General features: G+C 38.3%; 1 pseudogene; it reads right to left on the bottom strand.

Moving 5' to 3' along the window:
- Positions 1–283: 283 nt before the first annotated feature.
- On the bottom strand, positions 284–1,274 carry LOC105237607 (annotated as a pseudogene).
- Positions 1,275–25,256: the final 23,982 nt, after the last annotated feature.

Below are 25,256 nucleotides of genomic sequence, written 5' to 3'. Positions count from 1 at the left end.
TATTTTTTCTTTCTGCTTCTCATTGTTCTTTCTTTGAGTTCATTGATCTTTTCTTCTACTTCATCTAGTATGCTCTTGAACCCCTCTACTGAATTTTTCAGTTATGGTATTCCTCTATGATTTTTGTTTGATATATTCTTATATTTCCAATCTTTTTGTTGAAATTTTCACATTGTTCATGCGTTGTTCTTTCCACCTTGGTGAGCATCTTTTTTTGTTTTTGTTTTGTTTTTTTTAAGTCAGAAAATCAATGTTTTATTCATAACGCTCTGCCATATTTCTATCAGGTGTCAGTGGTCACCTGCCACGCATGAAGCACATTGTCCGTTTAATCAGCAACAGTGTCTGGCCATCAGCAGACCAGGCCAGAAAGGTACACTGGGGTGGCTCTGCCTTACTGCTGGTACTGATAATTTCTAGCTTTAGTTCATCTACAGTGATCTTGCCTTCCAAGTCCCAGATCTTGATGTTGGGGCCATGGCAGCACAGAGCCATTATCAGGACTGAAACACAGGGCATTGATGATGCCCCCACTATCAAATATAGAAAGGGGCTTGCCTTTGTTGAGATCCCACAGCATGGCTTGGCCATCCTTCCCTCTAGAAGGGCAGAGGGATCCATCTGGAAAGAAAGTCACAGTGCTCAGGTAGCCCATGTGGATGATGTGATTGGTCTTCAGCTTGCAGTTTGCCAGGTTCCATACCTTGACCAGCTTGTCCTAGCCAAAGGAGACCATGATGGGATTGCTGCTATTGGGTGAAAACCAGACACAAGACACCTACTCCAAATGGCTCTCATTCTGGACAATGTATTTGGATACAACCCAGAGTATTCCACAGCTTGATAGTTTTAACTCAGAAACAATTTGCCAGTTGTCAAAGGAGAAGGCCACACTCAGCACATCCTTGGTATGTCCTACAAATCTGCATGTGGTAGTAGCCATCGTGAGATCCCCCAGATGAAGGGTTTCATCCCAGGAGCCCAAGAGGGCAAACTGGCCATCTGAGAAGACTACATCACTAACAAAGTGGGAATGACCCCGAAGAGCATGCTGCAGGATGCCATAGTTAGTCTCATCCCTGGCCAGTTTCCATATGATGATGGTCTTGAAAGTCAGATGGTATCATGTCCAGGAACTGGGGACTGGTAGCAATCAGCCCTTGTGGCCCTTGAGGGTTCCATGGAGGATCATCTGCTCAGTCGTGGTGGTGGTGAGTGGTAGGTGTCACCATGGCAACAAGGATGGAGTTGGATAGTTCAGAGAGACTAGCAGCACAGCCACTCCTGCTGTGGTATGGCAGATGAAAAAGCAGTGAGCATCTTTATAGCCTTTACTTTAAACTCTATCAGGTAAATCATTTATCTCCATTTCATTAAGGTCTGTTTCTGGGTTTTTTTTTTTTAAAGATTTTATTTATTTATTCGACAGAGAGAGAGAGACAGCCAGCGAGAGAGGGAACACAAGCAGGGGGAGTGGGAGAGGAAGAAGCAGGCTCATAGCGGAGGAGCCTGATGTGGGGCTCGATCCCATAACGCCAGGATCACATCCTGAGCTGAAGGCAGACGCTTAACCGCTGTGCCACCCAGGCGCCCCTGTTTCTGGGGTTTTATCTTATTCTTTCCTTTGGAACATATTCCTCTCTTTCTTCATTTTTTCATCTATGTTGTTTTCTGTGGATTAAACAGTCAGCTCTCCCAGTCTTGAAGGAGTGTAGGAAATGAAACTTGTTCAGCCCCACCCTAGCTCTTTGTTTTCTCTTAAAACCTTGTGATTGTCCAAATAGCCCTCTTTTGTTCTTAGTGGCTCCCAGTAATTGAGGGTGTGCCAAAACTTGTTAGCATTTCAAAGGAAGAAGATCTCAGTCAGCACCTTGGAAGACAGATCTGTACACAGGAGCTTTTAATTATGTAAATAGTCCTCTTTTAAGAAGACTGGGAGACAGGTGCCTCTATCCTCTCCCTCTGTGCTGAGTCTTGAAAGGATAGCTAGCCAGGAAGTGTCTCTTTGTTTGCCACAGTCCCACCAAACCCATAAACACAGTGCTGCTGGTTAAGAGAGCCAGGCTATCAAGGAATGTGTCCTCTGGGTTTCAGAGCCCAGAGTGTTCCAGATATATGCCCAAACTTCTTTCCCAGAGACAGTGGTGACCAATTTTGATGTGGTTTTTTTCTCCACCTGATGTATAGGGGTCACTCAGCTAGTTTCTGGATTTCTTTCAGAATGGACTCCATACATACCTCTAGATTTGGTGTGTCTGTAGGTAGAGGTGAGGTCAAGAGCATCCTATGTTGCCATCTTAAACCAGACTCTCTGCTCTAAACTCCTTGAAGGTGGAAATCTCTTCTTATTTGTTGGGACTTGAGAGGTGCAATGAGTCATACCCCTCTTTCTTCTCTTACTGAAACTTTCCATCTACTTCGTCTTTCTCCTTGTCACTGTAGGTAAATTGGCCATAATCCTCTCCAAAGATTATACCTTCCCTCATTCACAAAGGCCCATTTTTCCCCCTCTCCTGCTCAAGAACAAAGGTAGGAACGGTGTTTTTGAGATGAATTTTTCTTATTCAGATGAATAGAACAAAGAAGAAATCATGTATGAATTTTCTCATAAAATTTCCCTTTAGATGATATAAGAAATGAAGTTTCTGGGATATTAAATATAGATAGATTATAGTGAGAATTAAACTATAGAAATGTTTAATTTATTCATATAATTTAAAAATATCGATATTTATTGATGACTTTTGATGTAGGAAAGACATTAGAGTTCAAAGCCAGTGACCAAGAAAGAATTCTTAAGATGAATCTTTGGTGCAAAAAGGCGGTTTTATTAAAGTGCAGGGATAGAACCTGTGGGCAGAAAGAGCTGCACTGGGGTCAGGAGGGGTGGCCCATTATAAACTTTCAAGTTGGGAGGGGGTTTGGGATAGCATAAGTCTCTAAGAAATTTTGGAAGCAAAGTTTCCAGGACTGAGGGGGGTAGCTATTGTTGGGAAAAGGTCATTTATTACCGTCTAATAAAACCTTAGTCATGAGACCCTTCAGATGTATATTAATGGGCCATATGCTTGGGGGATGATTGCTAACATGTATTGTGGGGAGGGGTCAGGCTAGGATTGCCTTTTGCCCTTAGCAAAGTGTCAACATCAAGGCCGTTGAGTCCCTAGAGGAATGTCATTCTGCCTGTTTCAAGGACTTGTCAATGGGCTGCAGATAGTAAGAAAATTTAATAATTCTCCTGCCTTTGTTTCCCACATCAATGAGGAGTGACCCGTTATATACTTTCAAGTTGGGAGGGGTTAGGAATAGCATAAGCCTCCCAGGTATTTTGGAAACAAGGTTTCCAGGACCTTGAGGGGGCTAGCTATTGTAGGGAAAAGGTCATTTATTACTGTCTAATAAAATCTTCATCATGAGACCCTTCAGATGTATATTGGTGAGTCATATGCTTGGGAGATGACTGCCAACATTTATCTTGGAAGTTAGAGATAAAGTGTACAAAGGAATTTTTATACATTAAAGTAGACTTACAGGTTCCTGTGGATCGGGCTAAGATTGCCTTTTCCCCTCAGCAAAATATTAACATCGAGGCAACCGAGTTTCTGGAGGAATGTTTCAGGGACTTGTCAATGGGCTGTAGGTAAAGAAATTTAATTTTTCTTTTGCCTTTGTTTCCCACATCAACTTTTATAATGGCAGGTGCTGGGCATACAGTGTACACAATATAGTTCCTGCTTTCCTAGAGCTCACAGGTCAATGGTATGAACAGAGAGAGAACAACAACAATAACAGTTTTAGGTTTATCATAATGTTAGAGGAGAAAAAAGAGCTTCTCATGATAGATAGTAACGAGGCAGGAACTAACTCAGTAGTGTGGTTCAGAGAACGTTCTCTCCCATTTTAGCCAGACACTGTGCCCTAAGTTAAAATAGCAACTTGCCCTTACCTGACCCCTTCACTGAGACCCCGGTATTTCCTCTGAGAATATTCATTTCCAAATCCTTAAAACCAAAGCAAAACTCATCATACCTTTCAAAGCCTGTTTTCTCCTACTTAGTTTAGTTCTACCCTTGAGGGTATGCCAGGTCCTTCTTAGTTAATAGGTTATAAACCCCAATCTCCTAATATGCAAATAATGTCAGAGCTGCAATTAAAGTTTTTAAATGTATTCTCTCCTCAGACCTACACAAGTTTTTTGACACAGGGTTTCCCAACCACGGCACTATTGATATTTTGAGCTAGATGACTCTTTACTCTCAGGGGGGCTGTCCTGAGTTGCAGGGTTTTTAGCAGTATCCCTGGCGTCTACGTGTTAGATGCCAGTAGTATCTGCCCCCAAGTTGTAGCCACCAAACCATCTCCGGACAGGTCAAGTGCACCCTGGGGCATGAGACAAGAGCCTCCCTACCCCCCAAAACAACCTTTCCCAAATTGAGAATCACTGATTTAACATTTTTTTGCTTCTCTGTTTCTAGGTAGAAATTAACTTCAACTAGAGACTTAAACTACAAAGGACAGGCTTTTCCTGGGTTGTATATAGAGTACAGAGTTTAAGACCTCATGGCAATTGATATTCAACTTTTGGTATTTATGAAAACTATATCCTCATTAAAACAGCCAAATTTAAACACTGAAAAACTAACCACTGGAGCATTGGGGCAAGTGTTTAAATAAACACATCTTAAGGCACATTCTTATTTTTTTTTTTAATTTTACTCAGTTAATATACAGTGCAATATTGGTTTCTGGAGTAGAATTCAGTGATTCCTCACTTACATACAACACCCAGTGCTCATCACAAGTGCCCTCTGAAGGCACATTCTTATCCTGACAGGGGACACTTGTCTGTCACCAGGACAGGCAAGCATCTTGGCTTCTCTGCTTAATTTCCCTAAGCTGCTGCAAACTCTTCTGTTTTTCAACAACAGAACACTATCTGTGCTCCTTACCACTAGTCAGTGGGGAAGATCATCCTCCTGGCTGTCTGTATCACTCAGTCTCCAGGTCTTTTACATTTTTAATTCAAATGGATGAAGCTGGAATTAAAAAAAAAAAAAAAAGAAGAGGAAGTTGAAAAATAGGTACAGAGCACAGCCTGGGATTATTCCCGTTAGGAATGTAACTTCCCACCTAAGCCAAGGAGCTGAGAGAATTCCTTCTCATCTCTGCTTGAGCCAAGAATGTATTAAATTAATTTGCATATAATACTTAATTAAGTAATGAACAATCTCTTCACAGACTGTCCCAGCAACACTTATCAAGCTGCCTCTTCTACAAACTGCCAAGTTAAGATCTTCAAAAACTGCCACTTAGAGTATTTTGACAAGATTTTAGATCAGGGATTTATAATAAAGAGTATAATGAATATTAAAATTATATAATTCTCAGTTTGAGTTGTTTTCTAAAACATTTGCCCTATTTCCTGTTTAAAATATTTTACATGTGGATTGTAAAATGGTATAATTGTTTTTCAAAACTTTTTGGCTATTTCTATTAAGTGAGATTACATCAACCTTCTGTCCAGCAATTCTATTCCTACAAAATGCGAATACACATCCATAAAAGGCTTGTAAAATAATGTCCATTGCAGTCTAATTCAGAATAGCCCAAAGCTAGAAACAACCCAAATGCCCATCGGAAGGATGATAAACCAATCCCATTCTCCATACAAAGGAACACTACTTAATAGTCAATAGGAACAAAGGACTGATAAGTGCAACAAAATGTAATTATGTATATTGCAGACACTATGCCAAGGAAAAACAAAACAATCTACGGTAAGAGAAAGAAGTCAGAAAATTGCTACATGTGGCTGGGGGAGGGGGAGTAGATCAGGAAGGGCCATAAAAGGATTTGGGGGGTAATGGAAATAATCTGTATCTTGTTCGGATAGTATAAAAGTTTATATAAATTATCAAAACCCATTGAACAACCAAAAACCATTTTACTGAGCATAAATCAAATTATAAAAATACAAAAATGTATTGCCTATTGATTTTAGAAAAGAAAAAATATTCATAATCCTACTATTTGAAAATATCTTTATTTTGATTATTCTTCCCTATCTCCTTAACCTGTAATCATAGAAGTGTTACAGGGGTTGATCCCTAAACACCTTTTCTTCTCTATTTTCACTCATTCTTCGTGATTTCATCTAGTGTCATGGCTCTTAGTATTATCTGTATAATTAACGATTCTCCAGTTCTTTTCTGCTTACTTGATATCTACATGGATACCTAATGGACACCTCAAACTTAATATCTAATACTAAGATCCTGAATTTGCCAGCAAACCTACTCTTATCTCACAGTTTTTCCCATGTCAGTTAAAAAAGAAACCCATTCTTCTAGGGGCTCAAACCTAAACTCAAAGCATGTTTTGCTCATTCCTTTCACTTAAATCCACATATTCAGGAATCCAACCATTTCTCATTCCTTCAACTGCTACCACTCTGTTTTGAGCCACCAACATTTCCAGTCTGGATGATTCTAGTCTAAACTAGTCTCCTCGCCTTTATCCCTTCTTCTCTACAGTCTATTCTCCACACAGCAGGCACAGGCACGGAGATCCTATTAAAATACAAATCAGAACAAGTTACTCATTTGCTGAAAATCCTGCAATGGCTTCCTCCTCATTCAGGGTACTGTGATCAAAAAGGCTTTAGATCTGCCCACCTCAACCTCCACTTACTTCTCAGCTCCCATCCACTTTCACTGTCATCCTCAGTCCTCCTTCAACTGTGCTGCCCTTTTTCTTGTTCCTGAAATACACCAGGTATGAATACACTTCAGGACCTTGTGCCTGGAAACCATCCCTGAGATGTCTGCAGTATTCCCCTCTTCATCTCCTTCAGGTCTTAAGTTAAATGTTATTTTCTCCGTGAGGCCTTCCCCCAGATACTCTAGCTAAAATTGCAACCTCTCCCCATCTAACACCCCAGTGTTGAATTTGGCCATGTAATTTATTTTCCAGTTGGCACAACTGAAAAATGAAAAGGGACATTATTGATAATTATGCTGACACAACAGTCATAAACCAGGACTATTCCCTTCCTGCTTTTTTACTCTAGCCTTTATTCGGTTAATTGCGTGCTTCCCCGCCCCACCCTGCCCAAGAATGCAGGCTCCTTCAGGGCAGTGATTTTGTGCTTTGGCACATAATAAATGTTCAATAAATATTTGTTAAATGAATGTATTTTTAAATCAATATAAGTGATTTGGCAATGATTTTTTGGTTTGTGTTATCAAATCTCCTGTTTTCTCCCATCAGAGTAAATGTCATTCATACTCTGAAAATGTTTGTCTCAAAAAGCCTTTAAATGGACAAATTCATTAATGGAGTCAAGCTCAAAAGTAAGTTAGGGTGATACTCAACAATTAGAACAAAAGAGCATGTAGTCTTTGTAAACAAATCTCACTGTGGAGTTTTTTCAATTTAAAAAAAAAATCCATGGCAAAAGAAGAAGTTTCCTAAAAAATAACCACCAAAAAAAACTGGCGAAGTTTCCCATGCTTAGAAGGATCTAAATCTTCTTTAACAATTGAAGAAAGCTCACTATTGCCAGTTTGTGAAGAAAATGAAATATTAAGGAAATAGTTACTGGGTATCTATTAAGTGGAAATCAAAGAATTAGATAGTAGGACAACAGAGACATGATGAAATGGTGAGGCAATGAGAAAACAAAACAAAACAAAACCAAATCCGTACTTGCCCCTGCCTTAATTTCTTCTGAGTCCCTAAGCAGTGTGTTCCCCGTCATCCAGCTGGCTCCTCCCACAGCACTGCCCCCTAGGGAACACTGATATTTCAGCTGTAGGAATAGAATACAGAAATGCCTAATTCTTCCACCTCAGCACTACTACAGCTAGTTAGGAGATTCAAAATCAATTTATAATTAAACAGAAAACTTAAGTTGTAATAAGGTAAAAATAAAGGCAAACAATAGAAAACAAAAGATTAATTTGTAAAATGGAAAGCACAGTGTTGGCACATAAACAATTTAGGAATGTTGTTGTTAAAATGGGTGATGTGAAAAGCTATCTCCCATATGCCTACATTAGTGAATTATACCACTATCCACCCTGAGGCTCAACAGAAATGGGAAGGGTCCTTGATTCTATTGTCTGCCTCACTTTCTCTTACTGAATTGCTTTCCCGTACACATGGCTCGTTGGTTAGAAACTGTTTAAGTCTTTCTGAACCCATCCTTCTTCTCCATTCCCACTATTATTTCTGTGTGTGTGTATGTGTTGAACACTTAAAGCTCCCATCGTATGTATCCTAACTGGCCTAATGCAATAGTCTGCTTTCAGTCTCATTTTGTCATCCCGCCTGCTTCTCTTGCCAGTGTATGGCCACAGTGAACTTTCTAAAGGGAAAATCTGATCTTGTTACCCTCACACTGAAATTCTTCAGGAGACCCTCTACAGTCTTTAGATTAAAGTCAACAAGTCCTTAACCTGCCCTCAAGGCCCTTCATAATGTTTGTCCTTGCCAGCTCCCCAGGGTTTCCCAGTCTTCTCTACCAATTCATAAATATTTATGTTTGGGGAGCTTTTATAAAGAGCCTGGGCAAAGTACAGGGAGAGCACACACAAAGTGGTCAGAAAAGCATCAGTGAGAAAGCTCCGTGGGGTTGGGGATAGATGCTTTCCAAATAGGCAATGGGGTGAAAAGCATTCCTATGGGAGGGAGCAAGTTGAACAGAGAGGATTCGCAAGGCCTGGTGAAGAAACAGGACTCGGTTCAGTAGAGCTGAGGGTTATAGTACAATGTTTTAGTGGTGGGAGGGAAACATCCTGAAGTAAGGAAGGAGGTTCAAAGATAAAATTTCACAAATCTTTGTATGTCAGAAGATAAGGAATTTGAATTTGAAATATAGAAAGGTAATCATCATTCTAAAAATACTGTAGGCTGGTTAAAAGGAGAGATTGAAAAAACACAAGAGTTAGCAAAACCGTCTCTGAAATAAATCAAGGTTGTTAACTATAAAATATAGGACATTCAGACAATGGAATATGATTCAGGACTAAAAAGAAATGAGCTATTGAGTGATGAAAAGATATGAAGGAACCTTAAATGCATATTACTAAGTGAAAGAAACCAGTCTGAAAGGCTACATACTATGATACCAACTATGGTTGACCTTTGAACAATGAGGGGGGTAACAAGCATCAATCCTCTGCACAATTGGAAATCCATGTATAAATTCTGACTCTCCTAAAAACTTAATTACTAGTAGCCTACTATTGACCAGAGACTTACCAATAACAGTCTATTAACACATATTTTGTGTTTATTATTTACTGCATTCTTACAATAAGCTACAGAAAATGTTATTAGGAGAATCATAAGAGAAAATAAATTTACTATACTATATTTATTTTAAAAAAATCCATGTATGGGGGTCCTGGGTGGCTCAGTCAGTGAAGCATCTGCCTTTGGTTCAGGTCATGATCCCAGGATCCTGGGATCAAGCCCTGCATTGGACTCCCTGCTCAGTGGGGAGCCTCCTTCTCCCTCTCCTCCCTGCTTGTGCTCGCTCTCGCTATTTCCATCTCTCTCTCTCAAATAAATAAATCTAAAAAATCCATGTATAAGTCGACCTGCACAGTTCAAACCCATGTGTTTCAAGGGCCAACTATATTTGACATTATAGAAAAGGCAAAATTATGGAGACAGTAAAAAGGTCAGTGGTTGTTGGGATAATGAGAAGGAATGACTAGGTAGAGCATAAAAATTTTTTGCAGTGAAAATACTCTCTGATACTATGATGGATACATGCCATTATATATTTGTTCAAAACCATAGGATGTACAAGCCAAGAATGAGGCCTAAAGTAAATTATGGGCTTTGAGTGATTTTGATGTGTTGATTTAGATTCATCAATTATAACTAATATAATACACTGGAGAGTGATATGGAAATGCAGAAGGCTATGCACACGTGAGGGCAAGATAGGGGAAAATCTCTGTACCTTCCTTCAATTTTTTTGATCTAAAACTTTTTTTTTTTAAATGAGGTCTTTAAAAATAAAAAATTGTAAAGAATTTTTTTAAAAACCCATATCATATGTCTGGCCTTTCTCTTACCTCTCACTTCACTATAAGAAATTATCACAGCACCAGGTGCCTGGGTGGCTCAGTTGGTTAGGCGACTGCCTTTGGCTTGGGTCATGATCCCAGGGTGCTGGGATTGAGCCCCACATCAGTCTCCCTGCTCCTCAAGGAGCCTGTTTCTCCCTCCCTGCTTGTGCTCTCTCTCTCTCTCTCTCTGTCAAATAAATAAATAATTTTTCTTTTTCTTTTCTTTTTTTTAAAGATTTTATCAGCACCAAAGTGATATTTCAAAAATGTAAGTCAGATGTTATTTCCTGCTTTAAAGCTTCCATGGCTTCTCAGGGTATTTGGAATAAAATTGAAAATTGTTACCCTGCTTTCAAAAGCTCTACGTGATCTTGCCCCAGACTTCCACTCTAACACTGTGTCTTCCCTCTCTGCCGTGCTCATTATGACACTTCAGTCACATAACGTCTCTTCCATTTCTCACCCTCACCAATGTCAATCCTTCTGTAAGGATTTTGCTCTTGTTCCTTCCCCCTGAAATTCTAGTCATCTTGATTTGTGCATCCAACTCCCATTTTTGTGGTTTTTTGTTTGTTTAAAGATTGATTTATTTTAGAGAAAGAGAGAGGGTGGGGGGAAGGAGCAGTGGGAGAGAGAGAATCTCAAACAGACTCCCAGCTGAATGTGGAGCCTGATGCTGGGCTCAATCTCACAACCCTGAGATCATGACCCAAGCAAAATCAAGAGTCCGATGCCTAACCAACCAAACCACCCTGGGGTCCGCCATCCAGCTCCTGTTTATCATTCAGATTTTAGCTCAGTTGGCATCCTGTCATAATAGACTTACTTTTTTATATACTTGATTATTATCTCTCATACTAGTATATAAATTCCTTGAAAAAGACCTTTTCTTTCCTTACTACTCTAATGTTGTTACCCAGAGGAATTTCTGACAGACAGAACATGCTGTCAGACATGAGTCTTGCATAAATGAAAGAGAAGGTAAAAATCCCTCTTTTACAAAAGAAAACAAAATTGATATTAAAGTAACTGTTACCGTGGTGGTTTTATATATGATGTGTTTATGTACGTATATTTGCAATGTCCTTCCTTGTAATGAACCAGCAAAAATGAAAAACCAAGCAGCAAATAGAAGTACAAGTGAAAAAAAAAAGAAGAAAGAAAGAAAGAAAAAAAGAAAGAAAGAAAGAAGAAAGAAAGAAAGAAAGAAAAATACAGGTAGCAATGCATGTAAAATATTTAACGTGTGAAGTTTGTCTGTTCCTGTTCCTGCAAACCAAGTAGTTGTAAGGAGAATAAAATGAGGAGCCAGAGGAGCTCATCCTTGCTCCCATCTGGAGAGCTAGTACAAAGACAGCCTTAGAAGAAAGGGGACGAAAACATGCTGGGGTCACAGAAGGAAACTGAGTTGAAAGGAGGGGAAAAATCTGCATTCCGAGTCATTTGGAACAGAGAAGGAAGGGAGACATTATCTGAAGACCGTGTTCACCAGAGGCAAACAGGCTGAAAAAGAAATCGACATCTGTGAAAGTCTCGTGTGCCCCAGATCTGAGGGGGCAGATGAAGATTGTTTATGTAGCACAAGAAGGTGTTGGGAGAAGGAAGGAACAGGCTCACATGGAAACACATGCTCGCCGAAGCTACTTGAAAAATAAAGCACGCGGTGGAGAGAGAGAAACATCTGTGTTGCACACGGGCAGACCACCAGTAGTGAAGCAGGCTTGAGGTAGAAGGGAAAGGCGTACACAAACAAGATCGGACCTTATGTCTTGTCAAAATGACATGTAAAGGCACTGGGTCTGCATCTCATTCTCTGGTGAGTTAATGGGAACTCAGCCATCTGGGGAAATCAAGGATGAGTAAACTAGCTGCTTTGGTGTTTTCACAGTTTTGCAGAAATGACAAAGCATTCCCAAGTTTTTCCAGGGCTACTTTTTTTCCTACTGGGGAAAAAAGTAGCCTTTTAGAATATGGTTTATTTTTTTTTCTTTGGGAAACATATTTAGAGGTTATCTTCCAAATCTACTGCAGCAATAGAAGCAGCTGGATTTCTCATCCTTTAACCACAGAATTTCAGCACGTAATAGCTCTGGAAAGCATACTTCACATTAGTCAATGATCGTAGGAATTCTGTATAACATTAAACACATACATTTAAGAATTAAGTTTTATGAGTATTTCAACTTAAATTCTTAAGGATACTACATTTTAAAAAACTACTTAGTTACTGAAACTATAATATTTAAAGTGTCTACTATCCTCTTTATAATAACTTTTATTGGTAAAATGAAAGTTAAAAATTGGAAATCAAGTCAAATGACAATTGGCAATTAGAGTACATAAAGCTTCAACTAGAATTTTGTGTTATAATTTATGACCTATAGACACATATTTATATGTAAGTTTCTATAAACTCTACAGCTACATTCATCTATATGCAAATAGAATGTAAGTTTTTATACAGATAAAATCTTTCTTTATAAATACCAACTTATTTCTAAAAGGTGGGGTCTCAGATGAGCAATGATGCCAAAAATGAAAGAGGCAAGGAAAAAAAACCAAAAGCCTTCAAGTGTGTTGCATCTGATATTCACTTTGGGATTCCTGAAACAATTTAGGAAAATTACATAAATTGTGTAGAAAACATACATGTCTAAGGAAAGAAAACTATAAAAATTATAGAAACATTTTGCAGTATTTTGATAGTGTAGGAATTAAAATCAAAGTGAGAGAGCTGAGCATTGACAACAACCAAACAGAAAAGAGTAGGTATGGGGTAAACTGAAAGCGTAGAGCAACTATAAAGTAAATGTGAGGTAAGTATAGATTAAGTGTTACAAAAATAAAACTGAAAAAAAAAATTCAATACTTCATAGCATAGTGCTAATAAGCCAGGTCCAAGTACAATTGTAAAAGTTAAATCAGTGATGGAACATCTTGGAACCCTTTGAGGTCCTCTCTCTAAACAAGTGCCCACCACCCAGTCCCCCCGCTAGGCTGTCCTGTATGTAATTCACACAACTTCTTTCTCTTCACTCACCCATAGGGCTATTACCACTGTATGCTAGCTCAGCATTCCTGGATTTCTGCTATGGAAGGAAAGATGACCTAACATTTATTGAGAGTTTACTAAAAGCCTAGTTTTTAATGCATGATCTTATTTAATTCTTACAACAACCCTGTACAGTTTTATCATTCCCACTTTTAAACACATAGAAACTAAGACTCAAATATAAAAGTGATAAAAATGCTGAATTAAGACATAGAAATATTATCCTAAAAGTCATGCTATTTCTCATAAACTTTATTTCCTCTCATAGATTATTCCTGACTGGATTATTAATGTCTGATAATGGCATTATACCATGACTCTAAATTATCATTGTAAATTGTCAACCATTTTTTAAAAAGATTTGTTTTTCATTCCTCTGACTATTCAAATGATACATGCTTATCACAGAAATTTCTAAAATATAGAATATGAAGACAAGCAATGATTGTCACTTTAACCAAATCACCCAGAGGGCAAAACAACTGTTATCATTTTAGAACAATACCTTTTAGCTTTATACACCACATGTGTTTTGTGTGTCCCTGCTTCCTATCTTGTCTACACAAAGAATTGGCGCATTGGAAGAATTCCAAGCAGAATGATAGTCCTTTGAGAAAGATCACTTTGATCAAGGTCTTTTCTAAAGTCCCAATGGCTGATTCCTTTTAATGGTAGGCCTTCCATCAGCAAATGATCCAATTCTAATGTTCAAATCAAGGGAGACTGGAGATCAACTTTTAGAATGGCCGAATAAAAATCTCTGAACTACTCATTCTCTCTCACACACAAAAGACAAAAGTACTAATACAACAATTACAAGTAACCATTTCTAGAGCTCTCCAAATTAACCAAAGGCACTGATCTGTGTTGTAAGGCCTGAAATGCTGTAAAGCACCTGGAATTTGAGCCATGAGTTCCTCTGCTCTTGCCAAACCTGCTTCTCACTTTGGCCAACCAGGAAGGTTTCCTGCCCACATAATTCCCCCATCAGCTGCACCAGCTGCACTCTACCTGGCCTCAACCTAACTGGTTTCACCTCCCAGCCAGCCAGCAAAATTATTCAAACAAACTTGTCATATCCTTCTGAGAGAAACAAGCCCCCATCCCACCATCCTGTTATTATAAAGCCTATCTCCACAACCCCTTCTGGTTCACTCTGTTTCCAAGTACAACCTCTATGTGACCTTGCATGGCATGCAGTGTCCTCTTCCCATGGGCTGTGAGCTAATGTGACTAATGAACTATTGTCCATCTACTCTGTCCAGTGTTGGATGTTGTGTTCAGCCAGCTTATGTTATTTAGGATAATGGAGTCTTCCTTCAGCAATGGAGTGAATACAAAATGATCAGAACGGGAACAAACAAAATCATCTGTACAAGGGAAACTATTTTGAACTTCTTTGGACAGGGGAAGGCTGTGACATTTAAAGTTGGGGCTCTTCCCATCCCCCTGCTCCTCATACCCTAATGGTGCAATAGCCTTGAAAAGCCAAGTCTTATAGCCAATTGACAGGACTGAACTCTTGGAGCTCTGTAAGAAACACCATCCCCAAAACACAGTCAATGCAATATCTAAGCAGCCAGCTCCATGGAAAATCTCTATTAGTGTGCTATTACAGCTTTTTTATTTAACTCCTATTTCAGCTTAACCAAAGCAGGCAAGGAAAGAGTACTACCCCTAGGTCATTACTGAAACCATTTCAGTCTGCTAGGAACACTGCAACTACCTAAAGCTATTATTTCAGTTGGAGCAAAAAAGCCTGACCAGGAATTTAAAAGGAGATCTTCAAGAACAAAATGGATGTTCGGAAATTTGAAAAGCTCCAACATATTTCTGAACATCTAAAAGACTGTGTGAGCGTGCACACAGCCCTGGAAAGACCTGGTTAAGAAGAAAGCTCCATTAATTTCTGGCTAAACATAAGGCCCTGAGCAAGTAGGAAGTGAAAGCTAAGGCTGTCTTATAAATGTCCTGAAGTTTGAAAGCATGCCTTCTCACACAGAGCGCCTTGGCAAAGGTAGAGGATATACAGGCAAGGTATTTGAGAACATCTCCTCATCAAACATTGCATTGGTTAACCACCAAATTACACTGATTCAGAGGTGACTAAGAGGAAGCCAGGTTTAAAAACTTAAATAAGAATTTTAGAAAATCCAGCAGAGAATTCAGTGGTTGCATAAAGCGGGAAATATGGAATCTATTGAATTAGTCCAGGTAAATCTCTGAATAAATGCACAGCAATGAGATAAATAACAATGACAACAAAATCTCAGTAACAGCAAAACCTGGGTGGGGGGACTTGATACCAAAGTTATTACGATGTGTTATCTAAAATGTCCAGATTTCAACAACAACAAAAAAATATAAGACATGCAAAAAAAAAAACACCTTTAACAATAAAAAATAAAAACAAGAAGTGTGCAACATAAAAAGACAAAAAGAAGCTTGAAAATAATGTCCCTTAGAGGACTCACATTTTAGTACAAAAAGATTTTAAATCACCTATTATAAATGTTTAAAGAATGAAAATAAAGAAATAAAGAAAAATATGATAACAGCACCTTACCAAGAATATGAAAAAGAGATCAATAAAATTTTTAAAAAGAGCTAAATAGAAATAATTTTGCAGTTGAAAGGCACAGTAACTAAAAATAACAATTTAGTAGAGGGACCCAAAATCAGAGTCTAACTGGCAGAAGAAAGAATCATCAAACTAGATAGTTCAAAAGAGATTATCCAGTGTTAGGAGCAGAAAGAGAAGAGGAAAAATTTGAACAGGGCCTCAGAGACCTAAGAGATAACAATAAGCATTCCAACATACACATAATGAGAGTGTCATGAAAAGAAGAAGAGGAGAAAGGACAGAAAAGGGATTTGAAGAAATACTGGTCAAAAACTTTCCAAATTTGATGAAAAATATTAATCTTAAAGAGAAGCTCAATGAACTCCAGGTAAAATAAAAGAGTCATACCTAAACATATCATAGTCCAATGGAGAAGAGTCAAAGATGAAGACAAAATCTTGAAAGCAACAAAAGAAAAACAACCTGTAACAAACCATTTCTCAATAAAATTAAAAGCTGACTTCTTATTAGAAACCATGGAGTACAGAAAGCAATGGGATGACATATTCAAAATGTTAAAAATAGTCTATAAATGAATTCTATATCCAGCAAAACTATTCTTCAACAAATGAAGGAGAAATTAGGACATTGCCAGAAAAGGGGGAAAAAAGCCTGAAAGAATCTGCCAGTAGTAATTCTGCCCTATAATAATTACTAAAGAGAGCTCTTCAGGCTGAAAGGACACTAAACAATAATTTGAAGCCACATGAAAAAAAATAAAAAGCATAAATAAACGTAACTACTTAGGTAAATATAAAAGACAGAATACATGTCTTTCTGTTTGTAACTTTTTTTTTCTACTGTTCTTATTTAAAGGCAAACACATAGAGCAATAATTATTAAATTGTGTCGTTGGGCTTATAGTGTGCCAAATGTAATTTGTATAAGTATAGTACAAAGGACATAGAAGAATGGATCTCTCTTGAAACACAGTATTTGTATGCTATTAAAATTAAGTTGATATCGATGTAAACTGGATTAAGATATTAATTGTAATCTCCAGGACAACCACAAAACCAAAACCCTCAAAAAAAATAAAATACAAGGAAATTAAAATGGTATATCAGAAAGTATCTATTTAACACAAAAGAAGGCAGTAATGAGGGAGTAGATAAACAAAGACATAAGACATATAGTAAAGGAATAGTAGATGTAAATCCTACTTTATCCATAATTGCCTTAAATATAAATGGAGTATTACTACAATCAAAAGGCAAAGACTAGAAGATAGGTGTTTAAAAAATCACCTACCTATTTGCTGTTTACAAAAGACACCTAAAGGTTTAAAAGCACAAGTAAAAGGGTGGAAAGAATTAATATAAAAGCATTAATTAAAAAATAGCTCAGGGGGCTATATTAATATCAGACAAAATAGACCTTAAGACAAAAATTGTTTCTAGAGGTAGACATTTTATAATGACAAAATGATCAATTCACCAGGAAAACACAAGTATGTATACATACCTAACAGCAGAAACCTAAAATACATGAAGCCAAAACTGACAAAATTAAAGCAGGAATAAACAATGAAACAGTAATTGTTGGAGATGTCAATACTCTACTTTGAATAATTGATAGGGGTTGCATGAAGGGCAATTTCATTTCTTAATTAAAGGCACCTAGATTGATGTACTTTCCCGCACCAGAAACCAAGCATTTTTGACACACCCTTTATTTGCCTTCGACATCTCTCCTCACCAAATCTCAATATGTATCTTAAATCCCCTGGCTTTTTCTCTCCATCACCAGTTGCTACCACCTTGGTCAAAGCCACCTTCATCTCTCCTTAGACTAGTCTAATAGACATGCATGCTAATATCTCTCATTTCCGTCTTTTTCCCCTTTTAGTTCATTTTTCAAACAACATCCATTGCCATATATTTTTAATGTTTGTTAGATCATGTCACTGCCCTCCAAGCAACCCCTATAAACTTTCCATTATGTTTGAAATAAAATCCAAATTCTTGTCCTTGGCCTATAAACCTCTCTTTATTATCTGGGCTTGAGTCTCTAAACTAATTTTGCATTCTTTTTTTTTAATTTTAATGTTTTTTTATTATATTATGTTAGTCACCATACATTACATCCCCGGTTTCCGATGTAAAGTTCGATGATTCATTAGTTGCGTATAACACCCAGTGCACCATGCAATACGTGCCCTCCTTACTACCCATCACCGGTCTATCCCATTTGCATTCTTAAATCTACATTCTCTTACCACATGGTTTCTGTTTGTCAAGCCCACCAATCTCTTTTTCACCTCTGCTATGGAGCCTGCTCTTCCTTCCATCTTGAATCCTTCAGGTCTCAGCTTTATATGTCCTTCCCCAGAAAGGGTTTTCTTGATCCCCCAATTCAAACCACATCTCCTTACCACTTTCTTTCACTAGATTTTGATTACATGTTTATTTTGATTACATGTTTATTAGTGATGTTATTTAAAAGATTCTTTGAAAACTGAACCCAACCTTTACCACTTGATACCTGATTTTCTTCAACCATTTAACCTAAAGAAAAATATATACAGCAAATTTTAATTTAAAACTCAAAAATAATTATAAAAGGTGAAATGTTCCCTGTGACTTCTTCAGACTAATCTGCTGTGAATGATTTCTCTTCTGAGGTAAACTGTGAGGAAAAAGGGAAAGATTTATAAATCTCTTAAGTTTCATGTAGCTGCAGAAAATATGTTTTATGGTTAAATTCTTCCTGAACATCTTTTTTTCCTAGGATCAAAAATCCTTTTTATCTCTGGTTATTCCATCTCACTGTCAACATGTGCTATCCTTGGTATTCTAGAATTTTATAAAGGTCATTTATCGGGCTTTAATCAGGCTCTAAACTAATACACTTTCGTGGTCATCATTATTAATAACAGCCAATGGTACCATGGTTTATGGTTATTTTGACAAACTCTGAGATATGTTAAGCAATATGCGGTTGAGAAACACTGAGTGGGTGCAACTTCTTAGGTTTAAAATGCATAAGTATAAAGTTGGTTAACATTTTTGGGGAATATATCTTCTTTTCTTAAAGTATTGGTAAGATTAAGAATATTGGGGGTTTTTTAGTTTTCAGAAAGGGAGAGTCAAACTATGTCACATATTTCAATAAAACGTTAACAGTCTCCTTAATTCCTACTATTTAGAGATAATGGTGACCTCACTCCTTTTCCTTTAAAAGTGATTGATCAAATTGAGAAAGCTTGGCTAAGAAGTATATTGCATTTGTTCACACTCCTTCAACATTTGGTGCCATTAGTGTAACAAATGTTTCTGACTGACATAAACATATGACACTGTGCCCAGAAGTTATTTATGACAAATTAATCATTTGCCTCAAAATTCTTTTGGGAGGGAAAAGTTCTGATTAATTTTCACTATCAGTGTACACAGGGTATACTTTAACTTTTAAAGCTACACATAATTTATATTGTATAAAAATTTCGTTTATATAATTTGCCACCATAACACAAATGAGTAGTCTCTGTTTTGGACAGAAAATGCTTTTCTATACATACATATAGAGATAAACATACATGTATATACATGTCTCGTGCATTAACAAGGTATTTTGGCTAAAAAGTTTTATTAAAATGAGTAGGTGACTTGAAACTGAATCATTAGGAAGCTACCTTTTCGTGATTTGGTTCCTCTGCTCTGTAATCCTAAGCTATAAGTTTCAAGTTCAGCTTCCTTATTAATGAAAACTAGTTGCTGGGATAATGTTTAACTCTTAAGTGTACCATTTTTCCAAGGAAAACATTAAAATTGGTCTCAAATGTATGCTCCCTCATAACGTGAAGATTTCAGACAAATGTAAAGACTATCCCAGCTCTTCCTGGACATAGCACGGATTTTTAAATTTTCAAATTCTAGTTGACTTGAGGGGAATGACTCATTCTATTGTCTAATAGTAACTATAGACAGCTAAACCTCTAGGGAGAACTCACAAATGCCTACTTCATTAGGATAGCAAAGAAACTGTAAATAAAAAAATATGGAGGAAGAAAAATCCCTAAAAATAGCTTTTAAGCCTTAGAAGATCTTTGAACGGGAGTAATATATTTCAGTGCTGTTACCCTGAAGTGTTTTAGTTACAATTACTTTGTTACTTTGTGCTACTCTGAGCCTCCATGAAGGCAGGTCCTGATCCACTATCTCCCAAAGTGCTTTTTAGCGGGTATTTTTACATTATTATTATGAATAGTTTGAAGCATTTGTTTTACCCTTTTGATTCTTCCTTTGCTTAATAAGTAGAAGGCATATTTATTTGGCACATGTATACAACATGAGTCAAGGTGATGCAAGGAACTGGCAATTAACCTATCAGAAATTTAGAGCAGATACCAAGGGAATCTTCTAAAGTGCCAGATTCTTTTTGACAGTGACAACTCCAGAATTTTATATGGAAGAATCTAAGAGGCAATACCCTAAATAAGAAAATAGAGGGAATGTCTAGGAGTGACAAAAAAGCACTATGTTTAATTGCATTGCATATTTATTTGGGATGGCTTGAATCTTAGTTGCTTAGGAAGCACGATTTTTAAGTTGGATTTTGTCTTTATTTGGTGACTTAGTGAAGAAAAGGTATACAATGAAGGACTCTGATGTTTTCATTTTGTATAAAGAAGAAGATCTGGGGTGCCTGGGTGGCTCTGTTGGTTAAGTGTCTGACTCTTGATTTCTGCTCAGGTGATGATATTGGGGTCCTGGGACCAAGCCTCTCTTGGGGCTCTATGCTCAGCAGGGAGTCTGCTATTGCCTCTCCCTCTGCCCCAACCCACACTCGTGCTTGCTCTCTCTCTCTCTCAAATAAATAAAATCCCAAAAAAAAAAAAAAAAAAAAAAAAAAAAATTAGAGCAGTCCCTGGGAAATTAAGGTAAGCCAAAGATTATGTACCTTAACTTGTTAAATCAGAATATCTACACAGAAATAGTATCACAAAAACTTGTATGTGCCTGAGAATTGGAATCTTAAAGATATTAAGAAGTTTAGCTCCTGCCATCCATATGCCAGCTGCATGCCATACACAGAGGCACTACGTAGAAGTCACATACCATCGTGTCCATAACTATAGTCATTTTGCCAATCCTAGTGCATTAATATATCCTCGTGGTCAACAATTTATTCATCTGATTAGTAGTTATTTAGGACCTACTAGTGGTTTACTTCATTTTTGAATCTTATACATTCTATGTTTGCTGAGCTGTATAGAGAAATTAAAAAAAAAAAAAAGCTCTATTGCTTCAAGGGAGAGGACTAGTCTAGGTTAGTCTACAAGGCATTCTGAAAATATTTAAGGTGTGCATTAAGGAGAGTATCATACCGAGCTTTCCCATGTGGAATATAGCACAAGTTCCCATCTGGTGACCCTTAAAATACTCTTCTGTCTCTTAGACCTCTTCTAAGTTTTCTTCCTATACTCTTCTATATTCTTCTCCCCTAACAGCACAGCCAAACAGGACTTCTTGATGATTCCTACAAATGCCATACAGAGTTCTACCTTTGTGCCTATGTTCTAGCAATTCCTTTAATCTAGAATGTTCTTATTATTTGTATTGTTCTTGTCATATTGTTCGTATTGTATCTTTTGAAATTCTATTTGCAAAGAGCTTTAAATGCTACATCCTTCCTGAACCATTTTTTGCTTTCTTCTCAGACATAATTAGCACATTAGATCACTTCCCACTTTGTGTTGGGAAAGCCACTCTGTGCCTTTCTAATGGTTGATATATACCACTTCCTATTCTGTATTATTTCTACTTTATTAAGTTGTAATCTCTTTGAGGACAAAAGATACTATTCAACTCTGTGCCCCTTGCAGCCACTGATGCTCCATCATGTTTGTTGAATTGAAAGCTCACTTGTCACAGTAGCAGTTCCATGGGTTTCATACACAATGATAATCATTGGTGGTAATACTCAAGCAGCTGATATCATTGTGTGGTATAAAGCAACATCACCACCACCTGGAAACTTGTTAGAAATTAGAATCTCAAGACCCACCCACTGAGGACTCTATATTTTTAAAAGATTCCAAGCAATTTATATGCACCTTAAAGTTTGAGAAACACCATATAGTATAAAGTTTATATATACTACAATCAAAAACTCTGCATATGAGTTTAGTCTTTACCATTTATTAACTAATGCTCATTAGACAAGAAGGCTCACGGGAGGAGTTAAGATGGCGGAGGAGTAGGGGATCCCTTTTCAGCCACTCCCCTGAGTTGAGTTGGATTGGTACCAGACCAGCCTGAACATCCACGGAATCAGCCTGAGACGCAGGAAGATACATCTGGATCTCTACAAATGAACATCTCCAGCGCTGAGTATTGAGGTACGAAGCGGGGAGCTGTGAAACCGCGCACAGATATCAGAAGATAAACAGATGGGGGAGGGAGCCGCCACGTTCGGGCGCCGGGACGCGGTAGCCACCTGCACGGGGGAGTGGGCGGACTTGGGGACTGGCACCCACGAGAAAACAGACTGAGACCGTGAGCCGGGGAACAAGCATGACCAGACTGAACTGGAGCTCCGGTGCGCTCACTGGAACCAGACTGAGACCGGGAGCTCAGGAGCGCGCAGGGCGGCTGGCGGCTGGCGGGGTTAGAAACACAAAGGACAGAGATGCGCCAGCTGTGGAAGTGAGGGCTGGGACACCGGGTGTGGGGCGCACATCCCAGGATGCTGCAGGGTTGAGCAGCACCAACAGAAACAGAGTTAAAGTGGCCAGAACATCAGTGGAAAACGGTCCGCGATCCCTCTGTTCTGAGACAGAGGCTGAGATTTGGCTACTGCTGCTCTAACTCTGAGAAGAGGCACAGCAAACCACCAGAGAAAAAAGCCTGGAAATACTGGCTCACAGTGTGCCCATCCCCATCCCCCCTCACAGGGGACACGGAGACTCTACCNGCCAGAGAAAAAAGCCTGGAAATACAGGCTCACAGTGTGCCCATCCCCATCCCCCCTCACAGGGGACACGGAGACTCTACCCAAACAGGGTAGCTTGAGTATTGGTGTGGCAGGCCCCTCTCCCAGAAGGCAGGCTGAAAAATCAAGAAGCCTACATCCCTAAGGTCCCTATAAAACAAGTGCGCACTGCCTGGGTCTTGGTAAATAATTTGGGCTCTGGACAACCCCGCAACCTCTCCTCATCAGAATGACGAGAAGGAGAAATCTGCCCCAGCAAAGAGAAGACAATGAGTCTGTGGCCTCTGCCACAGAACTAATGGATATGGATATAACCAAATTATCAGAAATGGAACTCAGAGTAACAATGGTCAAGATGATGTGTAGACTTGAAAAAAGTATTAACAAAAATGTTAATGAGAATATAGAAGCTCTAAGGAGAGAAATGAGAGAGAATCTGGCAGAAATTAAAAATTCTATGAACCAAATGCAGTCAAAACTAGAGGCTCTGATGGCCAGGGTGAATGAGGCAGAAGAATGTATCGGGGAACTGAGGGTGTGTTAGTAGAAGAGAGAGCTAAAATAGAATCTTGGCTCAAAAAAATCCAATCTCAAGAATGTAGGCTACAGGAGATTACTGACTCAATGAAATGTTCCAATGTCAGAATCATCAGCATCCCCGAGGGGTGGAGAAAAACAGAGGTCTAGAAGAGATATTTGAACAAATTGTAGCTGAAAACTTCCCTAATCTAGCAAAGGAAACAAACGTTCATTTCCAAGAGGCAGAGAGGACCCCTCCCAAGCTCAACCATGACAAACCTACACCACATCACGTCATAGTGCAATTCGCAAATATTAGATCCAAGGATACAGTATTGAAAGCGGCCAGGGCAAAGAAATTTCTCATGTACCGAGGCAAAGGTATCAGAATAATGTCAGACCTGTCTACACAGACCTGGAATGAGAGAAAGTGTTGGGGGGGGGCATTTTTAAAGCTCTTTCAGAGAAAAACATGCAGCCAAGGATCCTTTATCCAGCAAGGCTGTCATTCAGAATTGATGGAGAGATAAAGACCTTCCAGAATTGCGAGTCATTGACCAATTTCGTAACCACAAAACCAGCCCTACAGGAGATATTAAGGGGAGTCTATAAAAGTAAAAGGCCCCAAGAGTGATACAGAACAGAAAATCACAATCTATAGAAAGAAAGACTTTACTGGCAACATGGCATCATTAAAATCATATCTCTCAATAATCAGTCTCAATGTAAATGGCCTAAATGCTCCCATAAAGCACCACAGGGTTGCAGATTGGATAAGAAGACATGACCCATCCATTTGCTGTCTACAAGAGACTCATTTTGAACCTAAAGATACATTTGGACTGAAAGTAAAGGTATGGAATACCATCTTTCATGCCAATGGACCTCAAAAGAAAGCTGGGGTAGCAATTCTCATATCAGACAGATTATAGTGAGAGACACAGAAGGGCACTATATTATTTTTTTTAATGTTTTTTTTTATTATATTATGTTAGTCACCATACAGTACATCCCCGGTTTCCGATATAAAGTTCAATGATTCATTAGGGTACTATATTATTCTTAAAGGATGTATCCAACAAGTGGATATGACAATTATAAATATATATGCCCCCAACAGGGGAGCAGCAAGATACACAAACCAACTCTTAACCACAATAAAGAGACATACAGATAAAAATACACTAATAGTAGGAGACTTCAACACTCCACTATCAGCAATAGACAGATCACCTAAGCAAAAAATCAGCAAAGAAACAGGAATTTGAATGCCATACTCGACGAGTTGGACCTCATAGATATATATAGAACACTACACCTCAGAACCAAAGAGTACTCATTCTATTCTAATGCCCATGGAACATTCTCAAGAATAGACCATGCTCTGGGTCACAAAACAGGTCTCAACTGATACCAAAAGACTTAAATTATTCCCTGCATGTTCTCAGACCACAACACTCTGAAATTGGAACTCAACCACAAGGAAAAATTTGGAAGAAACTCAAACACTTGGGGACTAAGAACCATCCTGCTCAGGAATGACTCGATAAACCAGGAAATCAAAAATAAATTTAAACAATTTATGGAGACCAACGTGAATGAAAACACAATGGTCCAAAAACTATGGGACACTGCAAAGACAGTCCTAAGGGGAAAATACATAGCCATCCAAGCCTCACTCAAAAGAATAGAAAAATCTAAAATGCAGTTTTTATATTCTCACCTCAAGAAACTGGAACAGCAACAGAGGGACAGGCCTAACCCACTGACAAGGAAGGAGTTGACCAAGATTAGAGCAGAAATCAATGAAGTAGAAACCAGGAGCACAGTAGAGCAGATCAACAGAACTAGAAGCTGGTTCTTTGAAAAAGTAAATAAAATTGACAAACTGCTGGCAAGACTTTCCAAAAGAATATAGAAAGGACCCAAATTAATAAAATAATGAGTGAAAACAGAGAGGTCACAACCACCACCAATGAAATTGGAAGGATTATTAGAAAGTTTTATCAACAGCTTTATGCCAATAAATTAAGCAATCTGG

This window comes from Ailuropoda melanoleuca, chromosome 6 (assembly GCF_002007445.2).
Source record: "Ailuropoda melanoleuca isolate Jingjing chromosome 6, ASM200744v2, whole genome shotgun sequence".
NCBI classification, from domain to species: domain Eukaryota; kingdom Metazoa; phylum Chordata; class Mammalia; order Carnivora; family Ursidae; genus Ailuropoda; species Ailuropoda melanoleuca.
This window is presented reverse-complemented; position numbering and strand designations above follow the sequence as displayed.